At 38.2% G+C, this 14445-nt stretch overlaps 1 long non-coding RNA gene across 10 annotated transcripts in view; it reads right to left on the bottom strand.

Moving 5' to 3' along the window:
- LOC135304245 (uncharacterized) overlaps positions 1-14445 on the bottom strand; it is a 44086-nt gene that overhangs the window by 17991 nt on the left and 11650 nt on the right. For 7 of the 10 annotated variants that reach the window (XR_010365674.1, XR_010365673.1, XR_010365675.1 and 4 more), the window contains 2 exons: positions 5743-8851; positions 278-451 (listed from right to left, as the gene is read on the bottom strand). This is a non-coding gene — a long non-coding RNA (uncharacterized LOC135304245). The remainder of the gene's footprint in view (positions 1-277; positions 452-5742; positions 8852-14445) is intronic. The other 3 variants (XR_010365676.1, XR_010365680.1, XR_010365682.1) reach the window with 3 other exon arrangements.

The raw sequence follows: 14445 nt of genomic DNA, 5'->3' as shown, positions 1-14445 counted from the left end.
TTTCCCCAGGGGATGGACACTCAGCAGTGGAGAAAAGCAGGGTTTGTGCCAGAAAAGGCTGAGAGTACAAACTGCTCCAATCTGCAGGACCTGTCCAGCTGCAGGTGCTCCTAGGAGGGCTGGGGAAGAGGCAATGGAAGGGAGATCACCTGGAATTCTGAGATCGGGGGGGCTCAGAGGGACATTTCTGGTCACTGGGACAGGACAGCCCTCAGGTGGCTCTGGACACGTGACAGGTCACTGAGAGACAACTTAAAATCTAAACAAATTAATTTACAATCCAATCAAATTGATGGTCTTGAACTGGCCTCTGTGTTCTCTTCAGGATTTTCCAAAATGTTGAGGACAGGCAATGGAATCAGATTCCGGTACTTTTAATCTATTAGAAAATTCCATGGGCACAAAATAATTGAACACTTCATTGAACTGTAGGTTTGTACTGCCTGCTGTGCTGAAAAAATAGGTAGATACTGTGAAAATACCATGAAGAAGACATAACCCTGCTCCTAAAAAAACAGACATAGAAATTTCCTTTCAGGAAACTGGCTGAGAAGTTCACCTGAAGAACACACTAAGCTAAAGTACTTCTGTATTAATTAGTAATTTAATATGCAGAGTAATTCTAAGGGAGAGACAACTAAGGAAGTCAAATAAAAAAGCCCAATAACCACTATTAGGAACTCATTGATTTGTTTGTCCAATTAATTTTAGACCTAACAAATTACTGTCTGCCATGTGACTGATCTCTGACAAATTCACAATATTGAGTGGATGAAAGTATTTGCACAGATTGGATGCCAATAAAGCAGAACATGAAACTATGGGGGTTTAGATCTGTTTAATTGGAATTGCAACGAAATTAAATTGAAAAATAAGGTCAAAGTAAACTAGTTCTGGTTATTGATATAAATTTCATGTAGCTACAGGAAGATATTGAAGCAATTTATTTCAATCTAAAGTTTTGATTCATTGTTAGGTATGTAATTAAATTTATTTTGTAGAAGCTTTACAAATACTTAAATCTGCATAGTGAAATATTACCCCTGCAACAGAAAGTTTAAACAAAGCAAGACACATAGTTATCTTTAGGATTTACCTTTCTTCCTTTGGGAATGCTATTCTACAGTTTCACTATTTATGTACATCAAAGATATTTCCAAAAACTAGGAAATTAGAACTTAGTTCCCATTCCCAAAAACTAGGAAATTAGAACTTAGTTCCCATTCTTCCTTAGGTAGGGACTAAATTAATGTCAAAGATGAAAACCTCCATCCCTGTTTAGGTGCAGACCTACAGACAGTTCTGAGGTCAGTGTTGCTCTCAACCCTGAGGTGTATGTGAGGGATTTCCCCAAATTCACTGTAACTCCAAATTTCAACCTAAACCCCTCTCATGACCTAAAAATATACATTTTTATGTTACTGCCTTAGGTGCTTACACAAAGTGCATTTAGTGACACACAAAATGATGTGTTCCACATGGGAAAAGAGATTACTGCTGATAACAAACCTGTTGGGGGAATGCATTGAGGTAAGTCACCAAAAATAAATGGGGAAGTTTTATTCCCATTGAGGCAAATCAGGATGAGGTTGAGATTAATTAAGCAGGAAAGTACAGCACATGACACCTAGTCCAATAAAGACATTTGCATATTTAAAGAAAGTGAAACAATATCTGTTTTAATTAAGTAGGCTGCTCCTCCAGGTTAATTCATTCAGGGGAAAAATTAAATCCGTCTCGAATCCCTGGAAGAAATGGAGAGTGGCTGTAGGAAATTGGCCTCCTGAAATGTGATTAATGGACTTGCCTGATGAGGAGTGACTCCTGCAAGCAGCAGGGCTTGCTGGGAGCCAGGGGCTGACACCTGGAGCAGGGGGTCTCTGTGCCCCCCTGCAGGCACAGATCAGCTCTCAGGTGTCACCCCCGTGCTGAGGATTTCCTCCAGCTGTCCAGAGGTGTTGGTGTCAAAAGATTTGACATCTCATTTGCTCCAGCAGCCCGAGCCTCACATTTCCTCCACTTGCTCCTGGAGATCAGAGGGAAATGCTTCTGCAGCACCTGAGAGCACCCAGAGGGTGAGGATTCAGCTCTGCTGTGCAGGTGAGGGCTGGCCTCCTCCCCGCCTGCTGGACAGACAGACAGACGTTTTCTGTCACTCAGTGCCACTGATCAGCTGGAGCAATTAAAATCACACTCAGCATTTCCAAAGCTGCTGATTAAAGGCGTCAGTTCCTAACCTCTTGTGAATGCTTTCTGTCCTTTGAATTACTCGTGTGAGTCCAAGAGCAGTGAGAAGAAACCTCTTGAGGTGATCAAAATTCCCTTCTCGGGAGTTTCAAGGTGGGGAGCCAAGGACTCTTTATGCTCTAGCAGAAAATAGTGCAAAGCAAGAACAGAAAGCTTCTTTCTACTCCCAGCTGTCCTCATGTGGAGCACCACAACACCTTCAGAAAAGGTGCCAGGCAGAAGAAAAGAGATTTTTAAACTGAGATTTCCAGAGGAAAATACTGAAGGTAGAGGAATGCCCCAGTGAGATCAAAGGGGAATTAAATACCTGTGCTATGGACACAAATTTATGCATTTCCTGAGCTTTCAAAGTGCAGTTTGATGTGATGCCACTTCATGTCTAGCACATTATGCAAATATTTTCTGCAGAAATCTGGCATTTCCATGGTATGTCTCGTGCATAATCTGACCAAGGAATACAGCTGGAGTTGCTCTCACCAAAAACCACTGCAAACATCACTGGGATTTTTCTAATGAAGAGAGTTCTGCAGGTTGAATATTTTAAAACAGAATTTATAAATATCAACAGCCCTGCAAACTTCTGCTTCAGCCTTCAAAGAATCATGAAAAAAAGTGCATAAAAGCCTAACTCATTATTATCTAGTAACTCATTAATATCTAGTAAGTTATTAGTATCTAGTGAGAGTTACCATAAGAAATAAATATAAGGGCTGGAGAAATTAATATTAAATTCAAGGTTATTAAGTGAGTCATGCTTGATAAAAGCACATCTTCCTATTTTTTATTGCCTAGCACTGCTCAGGATGCATCTAGCAATTAAAAACATAATTGTTGCACAATAAAAATTGCCAAAGCTATTAACCAGCCATATAAATGAAAACTTTGACTCCTAGCATTTTCCATCAGAGTAATAAGAGTACAGTCAACATGCTTCACATTTCCAGGAATTCACAGCCATTACATCTTTTGTTTTTATAAGTCAATCCATTTAGTTAAAAAAAAAAAAATCCTTAGATCCACCCTGCCACATTTTGCTAGATAGTTTTGATTTTTACATAATGAGAAAAAATTAAGGGACAAATTCTTCATTTATGAAATCAACACTGTTATAATTAGCTGGAGGATTTTTTGATGTTTAAAAAAACCTTAGGGAGAGGATGTCCAAAGGTTAAAGCATCAGAGTGATAAACTGCACTTTAAGTTGGGGCATAAATATGGCCCCAGTAATAGCTGGAATTAGCAAGACAAGTTTAAAATTTAATTTTTCTAATAGTGAGTTGTTAAAAGTTACATCCTGCAGTATTAGGCATAAATGGCTGGTGTTCCTTTGACTTTCATGGGGAGAGCTGAGGTCACTGGGCCCAGCTCCAGGAATGTACTTAAGCACATGTTTAAGTGCACAATAATTATGCACATACTTAAAATTTGTCCTGCCTCGTTTTCTCCAGCTCTTGCAGCTACAAAACCAGTGGTAAAAATCAAGAAATCAGCTGGTTTATGGGTGGGTACTGGTCTCAGAACCCGCTGGGTCATAAACATCCAAAGGATTTGCAGTTTTAAACATTTTCTCTTTCTTTAATTTTAGTGCAATCCGATTAAAATAATTCTGGTTTTGGGGTACATGATGCAATAAAAGAATCATCAACTGAGTATCCCCTCATGATTTTTATTTTTTAATCCACTCAGGAAGATGTTGCTAAAATCAGAATTTACATAAATTGCCAGCCAGAGAACATGAGGAGTATTGTCATTTAATTGTAATTTCCAAATGACTTTTGAGGCAGAATTGTAGAAGCTGGAAGATATGCACATTTAAAAATGGACTATGAACAAGATATTAATATATATATAAATTCTGTATTTCATATTTATTCTGCTTCCCTCTTCCAGGGCCATTTAAAAGTACTGGTAAAAAAGTCACAGGTACCTTCCAATTTGCAATATCAACATTTACTCTCTATGTTATTTTTATATCTAATCTTTTGCCTCTATCATCTTTCCTAAAGTATCTAAAAATACTTTACACTACAGTGTAATAAAAATTGCCTGATTTATTTACAAATTATTCTAATTTAGTTATTCAGAAGCAGTACATTTTTATCCTGTTTATCTGATAGATATTCTGATGTAGTAGTTTAATAGACAAATGTAATTTTACAAAACACTATTAGATTGCATGCTTGTTTTAAAGATTAAAGTGGGTGACAGATTGATTGCTCCTAAATTGTTCATTCAGGGTAACTGCACATATTTTAAACCACATTTATTTCATCTTCTGTGTACATAAATCCAATGAAACATTAATTTTTCTATTTAAAAAACCCATGTTATTGGAGGACAGGAATTATTGTCCACGCTCATGAAATTAGATTAGATTACTTTGCTTTTGATAACTTATATTAGAACAATCAGGTCTTAATTTTGTTATCCAGATCTAAATTGTGGATATACCTTATTTCAAGGGTGATGATTTACAAAGATTACTTTTAGGGTAATTTTTTTTCCTAAAACATTATTTCTAAATAAGCTATAAAACAAATTACTCCTATACTGAATAAAATATATTTAAATTGATGATTTGTACACTTTATAAGCATACATTGAGAACAGAAGAAACATTAGAAATCATTATAGATTTGTAAGTATTTTATTAGGAAAAAAATGATCAGCTCACTCTCCAGTCTGGCTGGCCAATTAGAGTGATTTGTTTCTAATAGAAGGATAATTTTGTTTTGGTGAAAAAAAAAAAGGAACTGTTTAGTGCTGTCGTTTATTCCAAGTCAGATTTTCCAAAGGGTTTGAACCCAACAGTTAATTTGTAATTTGTCTCTGTATTCAGTTTTGCTCCAGCCAAGGTTTCTGTCTGATCAGTACAAACACAGGCTGGGGAAATGCTCCTTGGAGCAGTGAAACCCTTCAGAGAAGGTGGATGAAACTTGAGGAAAAGTTTTACAGATGTAAATATGGGCCCACTTGAGCTCAGCTCCTGGAATCTGCACTGAATCCATTTGCAGGACATTTAGGTGGCACCAATAAAACAAATGAATATCAACCTGTGGTTCTTTCAGAATGAATAATTTCAAACCTGTCAAACTTTTTTTTTTTTTTTTTTGCTTAAATGCAGTGGCAAGTCTTGGGGATAAGAGAAAACCAGACTATTAGAATTCATCATGACCTCAGTGTTTTACAGTAACACACGATGCTCTCCTGAGTAAACATGAAATAGATTGTTTGGATTAAGTTTTCCCCTTGTGGGATGATTATTAATCACTGTCAATTTGAAAGGATAAATAAAATGCAGTTCAGGTATGACTTTCCCAGGAATGACAACTCACTGTTTTGTAATATTGTCATGGATGAGAGAAGGAAAATATTCCTATTTAATTGTCAGCTAATTCAGCTGTGGGAGTAGCACAATTACATAGCAAAAATAGAAGTTAGTGTGATCCTGACCAAGAATAATAAATTAATACACAACCATTGTCAGTGTCTTACCTTTTTTTTTTAACCTCTTCCGTCAGAAAATATCCACGGAGATGAGGAAGTTACTTCTTTTCCTTTGTCCTTGCAAGTCCTCTGCAATCTTTGTTTTCAGACAGAAGATCAGGCTCATTGCATCTGGTAACGACCCTTCTGCTCTGATCAGATCTGTCAGCTCACACTGGCCAATTATTTTGAAGTGTGCAATCCTGTGAGTTGATGTTTCTCAAGAAATATGAAATAAAAAGAAGAAATATTACTACTTTAACCTTTATGTGGCATAAACTGACAATACTGTACTCTGGTGTCCTTTTCTTACCCATGTTTTCAACAGAACATCTAGTACTACTCTATATAATGGAGAAGGTCCAAAATGTGCAAGGATGACTGGATGAGTATGTCTTGAATATTTTTTAAAAGTGTTTTTGTCACCCAATTGAGATTAGGGTGGCATTGATATCTCTGGAATCACCAGTTGAGATTTGTGTGACATTCTGGAATCTCCAGCTGAGGTTTGGGTGGCATTGACATCTCTGGGATCAATGTGAGCTGGGACAGCTCAGCTCACAGGGCTGTGCATGAATTGAGCAAAGGGGCCACTCAAACTCCAGTGAAGCCACAACTGCATTTTTCTTTCCTGAGTTTAGTTTATACTTCCAAAATATCATGAAAATATTTTTGCATGCCTTTTAATCTTTGACTCAGTAAGTTTTCAGCAAACAGATCAGAAAGCTTCTTCTGTTCCAGTCTAATTCTTAGCACAGAGCAGTCAGTTGTGCCTCTTTCACTGTGAATGCATCTCCTCAGGTTCTCAAGGAACTGGTGTTACCTTGGTTTTTCTAAGGATTTCCTGAATCTTTCTTGCTGTTGGACATCATTCTGCAAATCCTGCTAGAATCCCACCCTGGAGTGCTGCTGGCCTCGTGATTAGCTGATGGAAGAGCACACAGCAACCTTGTAAAAGCACAGTGCTCCCTTTTCCCCTCCTGCCCTGCTCAGGGTCGGTATCAGAACAACTCTCACACTTCCTGATGCTGCTGCAGAGCTTCTCCTGTTGTTGAAGTGCTCATCTCTGAGCGAGTAATTTACCTCTGCCATGAGGAGCAGGGAAGGAAAATGACATTTCACAAATGTAGAGTTAAACACATACTTGAAAATCAACCCAGTGCAGCTGAACTGTAAATTTCCATAACCTTAAATGATGCCAACCTCAGCACAGCAGGTTAAGGTGTCGCCACAGCAATGTAATTAACAGTTCTTTATACAAGAAAGTGTCTTTTGCGGCAAAAGTTCTGATCTTTAAAGACCACAGGAGAAAAAATGAATGTTTGATTTTGAAAAACTTGCAAGACATAGGTAGTAAGCACATACAGAAGCAATTAAAATGTTTTGTTTGGTTGATTTTTTTTAAGAACTCAATGGAATTTTCAAATTCATTCAAGCCTTGAAGAGCAGAATCACTTTTATTACCTATTTCTGTTCTTAAAGGGAGCTGAGTGCCTAATTTGCTTTGAGAATCTAGCAAGTATATTCTCAGTTGCTGAAGGAATGAGGACATGCTTGTTAAAACCTGTTCAGCTAATTTGACACGTATTTGCTAGAAGAAAATATATTACCTTACAAGTTGTCTACTTCTATATGATGCCAAAATACATTTGCAATAATTTTCTCTAGTGAACTGAGCTATTAATTTACACAACAGAATTGCAAATCTGAGAAGATTTTCCAGGAGCAGAAGTGACTGATGTTAACACTTTTCATAATTTACAGAAACAAGAAAAAAGACATTTGCTGGCATGCAAATAATCGAGTTGTAGGATTACAAAGATAAACCTCATCTACATCAGTGTAACACAAACAACCTTGCTTTTAAATTGTTTTCTTACAGTCTGCAAGGATTACACGAGCACATCAGTAAACTGATCTGTGAACACTCCTAGTCCCAGCATCCCTCTTCGACCCAGGGGTAAACAAAATAAACTGGAATCCACTGAGACCTGAGGTGCAAACTGTGGGCAAGATGTGCCCCACACACTCAGTGCCACATTCCATCTGAACTAAAGCTTTACCTGCTAAAAGATGCCTTTTTTACATATCTAAAATAGAAAGCCAAACCATTTGGGTTTTAAAGGCATTATTGACTTTCTGCCTCTTCATTCTGACTCCATTTTCACCATTAGATGTCAATGGAGCAGCAGTGGTAACTGGATCCTGAGCCTGACCCAGATTAAAAGAGAAACATTATAAAAACTTGCTATTTATTTTTGTCTGGCTCTTATTGAGGCTCTGGCTGACAGCTTGCAGGAGGCAGGCTGGAACAGGTCAGCACATGCCCCAAGCCCAGTCTGTCACTGAATCCATGGAACTGGAGGCTAACTTGGCTTTCTGTAGTTTATAGCACTGCAGTGAACTACAATCTCCCTCCCCCCAAAATGGGTCAGGCATGAGAATGCTCTTATTTAATTACTCAAGGGAAATATTGACACTTTTAATTCATTTTCATTTCCTTTCTTGTCAATATCTCTCCTTTCTTTACTATCCCTTTTGTGTGCACTTGCAAATCTTCCTTTCAGGAAAACCACTGCAGAGACTCTTATTTCTCCCCCAATATATATTTAATTCCTTTTTCCTTATTGCCCTTGAACACAAACATAAGTCTTCTCCTTAAACAAACAATCCTTTTGATAACTGTTGAAAGCAACCAGTCTGTAAAAGGCTCCCCTTGCTCAGATGGAAAGTTAAACTCTGGAGATGAAAGAAAAATCTTCTTGTGATCATATCCTTCCCTCCAGAGTTATCTGGCTAACTGAGAAAAAATATTAAATAAAGTTTTCTTATTTGTTTATGCTAAATATTGACTTTCTATTTAATCCTTCAGCTGTGTGACACTCTACTAATGAGGCATCATGGACAGTGCATTCCTGTGTTTATTTGGTACAATCAGGATTACTCCAATGGGCAGTGCCCCGAGGAAAACACAGCTCGGCTTTGCACTCAACCAGGACAGAAATTTCTGGCTGCACACACAGAAGGGGGCCCTACATCAAAATGCTGCTGACCAGAGATCTGACCTTATCTGTGGATCCAGCTTCTTCTCAGTCAAGTGATAAAAATGGCATGAGATCTGTAAAGAAAAGTATTTTAATTGGCATTGCTGCCTGGAAATGACATTTTGAAAAGGAATGCCAGGTGAGTCTTCAAATTTTTTTTCTAGCAGCTGTCACAGTAGTTCTAGGTTTATTTCCTGGTTTATTTTCCTTCTGTGTTCAAATGAGAGGGCCGTCTTTGGTAAATATTGTAAATTTTGTCAGGAAACACAAACACTGGCACGCTGCCTCTGCTTCTCACTCATGCTTGGGAAGTGACTTTTACTTGTTTTAAGACAGATAAGTTCAGTATATTTCAAAGTTGTGTAATTATAATTATGTGAGATTGTTGAAAGACAATGCCAGTTTGACAGAAGTGCTTTAAGTTTGCAATACTCTGCAGTAAATTCTCCTGCATCCACCAAGTGTGTGCTAGCCATCAAAAGAGAATTAGAATTTGTCCAGGCAGCTGGCAAAGAGATATTAAAAGATTAATAGAAAGACTATTCACCTTTTACAGTGGTGAAGGAGAAGCTAGGCCAGGAGGAAAGAATCCCATTACATTTCAGTTACAAATATTTACATTGCATATGTGAATACTGTTCCAGACCCCATGAAGAAGCACAAAGCAGGAAGCCTCACCCAAAGTGTGACACAGTCACAGACAATGATATCTGTGTGCAACAGCAGCTGTAGCCTCAATTCCACACAAACATGATTCTGTTGAGCAAATGAGAATCCACGTAGGTGAACTCTGCTATTATGTCCCACCCTAACAACGGACTAAAATTCAATTTCTGTCATTTTTAGACCATTATTATAGCATCAAATATCTGCCTTGGCTTTAGTGGATAACAGAGATAAAGATGGTGAGTCTCACAATTATTTATGGGAGTGGATAGAGCTATCTTTATGCAAGTGATGACACGTTCTGCTGGAAGCATGCACTGTGTGAAATGTGAACATGCAATTCTGTCATGCAGTTTTTTTAGATAGCATTTAAGCTGTAAAGTCTGAATTATGAAGGGAATAGTTAAATTATATCCATTTATGGAAACATGGTAACTGAGCCAGGAAAAAAGACCTTTACAATTGATGCAGCCACACCAAAGCATTTTGTTGAGCATAGAACAAAATCTTTCACTTAATCTTCTGGGCTTTATTGAACCATATCATACCTTTTGTTTTAATAGAGTTTAATTTTAAGACTAAAACTACCTTTAAATTATTTCACGTGTGTCTATGAAATGTGAAAGTGGCTCTTAAGATTCCTTCTAGAATCTTTTTATTTCTCCCCAATTATTTGTACCAAAATACTAGTAGTTCCTCTGGCCTATCATTAACCTCATGAACAGATAATTTATACTTCAATAAAATTATATTTATTAAAATAAAAATTATTTGAATTTTTGTGTGTAGTACGGTATAAAGTATAACATTAAGAGGAACGTATCTTAAATTCAAAGATTCTGAATGTTTTAAAGTGAGTATGCCAAAAGAAAGTCCCCAGGTTGAGAATCATGGCATTGGAACTCATACAGGATGCATGGAACAATTACCAGGCAGAGAATCCACCACAAATAAATCTCCCAAATGAACCATTATCTTTAATAAGACTTGCCAAGATTGCCAAAATATTTGTATTACTAAAAAATGAGATGCAATTTTCCATGGAACCATTTTCCTTGTAAATGTGGTATATCCTACACTCACAAATGCATCGTTCAAGCCATTTCAGGGATTAGATTTGATGCCATTAATTCATAAAGTCTTCAAAGGCAGCACCTATCAGCACAAAATTCTTTTTTCACCTTTGTGGTGCTGTGTATTTTGCATTTCCTCCTCTAAGTATCTAATCCACAGGCCCGTTTAAGTAATAAGCACATGCACAGCACAATAAAGAACAGATAGCTGCAAATAATCCTGATTTCTCGTTACTCATATTGATGCATATCAGGAATAAATTACTCTCTTGGATTATTTACCTCTTTACCAATACTAAAATGCTTCTTTCTTAAAGGAGCAAGATTAATTTCTGACCTTCATAGATCTCATTCAGTTATTCTTATGCAGAAAATGTCTTTTGAGTCATATTCTAGTGATTAACAGGGTATTTTTTGGATTTTACTTTATCATATTAATAACTGTACACATGTATTTCATTTTAATTGGAAAAGCAATAATTGTACATAAACTCTTTAAAATGTCCTGCTCCTATATCTCCCTGAGATTATTCAATAAGAATTATAGAGAAAATGAGATAGAATTGGTGTAAATGTGGTATGTAGGTCAAAACTAGAACCCTTATGCCACTAAAAAAACCATCAAACCTCCTCAGGTATCAGTGCAGAGACTTCAACCTAATTTAATGTAGTTGAATGGGTTAAAGCCTAAATCCGTGATCCCTGTTTTAGTTCTGACCTGAAGCCAAAGTAGAACCACAGATTCATGGGGCCATTAAGGTCCCAAAATGATCAATCCAACCTTCAACCAAACACCCCCACGTCCATCAGACCAGGTCATGGAGTGCCACATCTCCTCCTCCTTTTAACCCATCCAAGGATGGTGACTCCACCACTTCCTGAGCAGCCTGTTCCAAGGTTTGACCACTCTTCCAGTGAGGAAACATTTCCTGTTTTCCAGCCTGACCCTCCCCTGGCACAACCTGAGGCTGTCTCCCCTGTCCCATCCCTCGTTGCCTGGGAAGAGAGCCTGACCCACCACACCCTCCTGCCAGGGAGCTGTACAGAGCAATCAGGTCTCCCTGAGCCTTTTCTTCTCCTGATTAAACACTCCTAAGATCAAAACTCCAACAATTTGATTCATTCCAACCTCTCTTGAATCTCAAAGTGTCCTAAAAGTGAAATTGGAGGCGCTGCTTTGCTGAGCCCCAGCTCTGGGCACACAGAGAGTATCTGGGGTCTCAGCATATCACCCCTGCCTAAAAACATGATCTGTGACACCCAGAAATCCTGGCTTGGTGAGCTCCAGCCCAGTGAAGCTGAGCTTTGGAGGGTGTTAGTGGCACTGGGAATGGAGAGCCTGTTTGGCAGGGTCTGTCTGACGGCCCATGGAGGCGGCAGCGACACGCGCTGAGCTCTGCTTTAATCAGCCCCGTGACAGCAAGACACGTCTCTGTTTAAGAACAACCAGGACCAAACACTTCAAAGCCCTTCTCCTTTCTTTTTTATACCCATTCCCCCTCTCTGATACCTAATCCAACTTAAAATATATGACTTGCAAATACAAACCTGATTTGTGACCTACCCGGATTAAAGAAGAGCCTTTGTTCTTCTCTCAGAATGTCTCACACACCAGAGGATAATTATGTGAGGTGCAACCCCTATAATCATCTCTGTAACAAAACACCTGACTGCAGTGGAAAGATTCCAATAGAAATGTAAATAGTGAATGCAGAGAACCCAGTAAAAACACCGCCCTCAGGTTTATTTCAATTGCCTTGTTGATGAAAATATAATTTTAATAACCAAAAATATTTTCGTGCTATGATATCCCAGTAAACAAAACCATCTTGGAGACACAGACAGATCGTTGTTCCTAGATTCCCTTACAGTTTAATATATGAAACAAATTTATATAAATTTAAGGAAATTATGATGTCTTTGAAAGGTAACAAATTAAATCAAAGATTCTAAGATGTCAAATCTTGAGCTGATGAGGCCACAAGAAGAAGGAATGGAGGGAAGGAGAAGTTCAAGCTACAGAATGGTGGAAGACCACTCAGACCTACTCATCCTGTCATGTTTTTGAAATCACAGCTGTCCTTTCTCATCCAGGGTCTCATTTATCACCCATGCTCCTTTTTAAAGCTGAATGTTGAATAAGATAAAACAGGAAGAAGGGACCCAAACAAGTACCTTGGTATCACACACTTCAATACTGTGGAATTACAGCTTCTTTGAGAACCCAATGGTCCTGGATCTCACACAGGACTTGTAAAACCAAGTGGAATGCAGCAGAAGGCCATGAGAACTCTGCTGCACAGATCAACCCCTGAGAGAAACTTGGTTCAGCCAGCAAACTTGACTAAAGAGCTGCAGCCTGCCAGGGCTGCCCAAGTCAATTAGAGCTGCTCAGTGCCCTGCAGCCCAAGCTGGGCCAGCCTGTGCTTTCTGCAGAGCTGTGGCTGCGCTTTAATAAGCTCTGCCCAGAGACCCCTCTTAGAGTGAGAGAATTGTTCATTAAATCTATAGCACTTCCCATACACCTTCAGCTCCTCGAGAGCTGTTAACTGGCTTAAACATTCCTAAAAGTGCATGTAGAGTAAGTTGAATTAAGCTATGTGTGTCACTAATTAAAATCATTGAGATTTGAGTGGGCCTTAAGGGCAAAAATCTGTTCCTTTTAAAAGGAACACACATAAATACTCCAGGAACATTTAAGTATAATTATTATAGCCTTCAGGACTCTGGCCTAAAAGTATCAGAGTGACTGCATTCCTGATAGCAAAGTTTATTAGCACTGTTTATTTTTATTTTCATACAGTTATTACATGAATGCCTGGAAGTGACATAGCACACAAGATCTGTTAATAACACATACTACATAAACACTTAGATTACTTTTGTTCATCTCATTTCTTTCAAGGCAATTTTTAAATCTAAAAACATGATAGTTGAAGAAATTTTAGTTCCTTATTCATAGAAGAGACAATAATTGCATTTTTGTCAGCAGTTAGGAACCAGCCCAAAGCCACCTGTGTGTACAAAGCTCTGTAACACTTCACAAAACTGTAAAAAGACAAAGAGAAAACAACCTGGACTTCTTGATTTTTCCATCATGATGCTTCTGGGAAACTATTGTTTGCTCCCTCTTGTTACAAGTCTGGCATAAACCTGGATCTAAGTCAAGATCTAAGGCTAAACCTGGATCAAGACACTTGACCTGCTCTGTGCTCTGCTCCCAGTAGTAACCAATATTTTGCTGTGCTGCTGCTGTCAGGCAGTTCTGGTGGCACATTGATGATCCTGCTGTAACTAACAGATATTAAAAACACACAGTTAGCACACATTTATGGCTATACACATAAATGTATGTTTTAATGGCCTATTACTTTGTGTAGAGAACTATTTAACGACCCTAGGATAAGGATGTATGCATGGCTAGGCTGTTTTAAAAAGGCTTTATGTTCTTGGTAAGCCAGATCTCAAAAGCTACTGAAGGAATTCAGAAGATGCAGAAGAGGTTTCCAAAGAATCCAGCAAAAAATGAGGAGAACAGAGGCTTGAGGAGGGCAAGCACAGATTAGTACCAGAAACCCCATCTGAATAAACACAGATCATTGATGATGATCAATCACTGATCAATAATGAAAGCAGGGTAAAACCAGCCATGAGCATAAGTGGAACACGTACAGAGCTCTGAAATACGTTCTGCAGCTGCTGGTGACTGAGAGCATCGACAGAACCATCTTTAACTGCATGCAAAACTCCATTAAATTAACTATTAATGTGCCTTACTGTAGAACAGGGTACGAAAGACTGATTACTTTGATAGCCTGTAATATATTATAGTAAATATTCATTATCACAAAAGGGAAATCAAAGTCTTGGCCTGTGTTATCATAATCCTCCTTCCTTGAAGCTGGAAATTCACATACAAGAATATATTT

Source organism: Passer domesticus, chromosome 7 (assembly GCF_036417665.1).
Source record: "Passer domesticus isolate bPasDom1 chromosome 7, bPasDom1.hap1, whole genome shotgun sequence".
In the NCBI taxonomy this organism is placed as follows: Eukaryota; Metazoa; Chordata; class Aves; order Passeriformes; family Passeridae; genus Passer; species Passer domesticus.
This window is presented reverse-complemented; position numbering and strand designations above follow the sequence as displayed.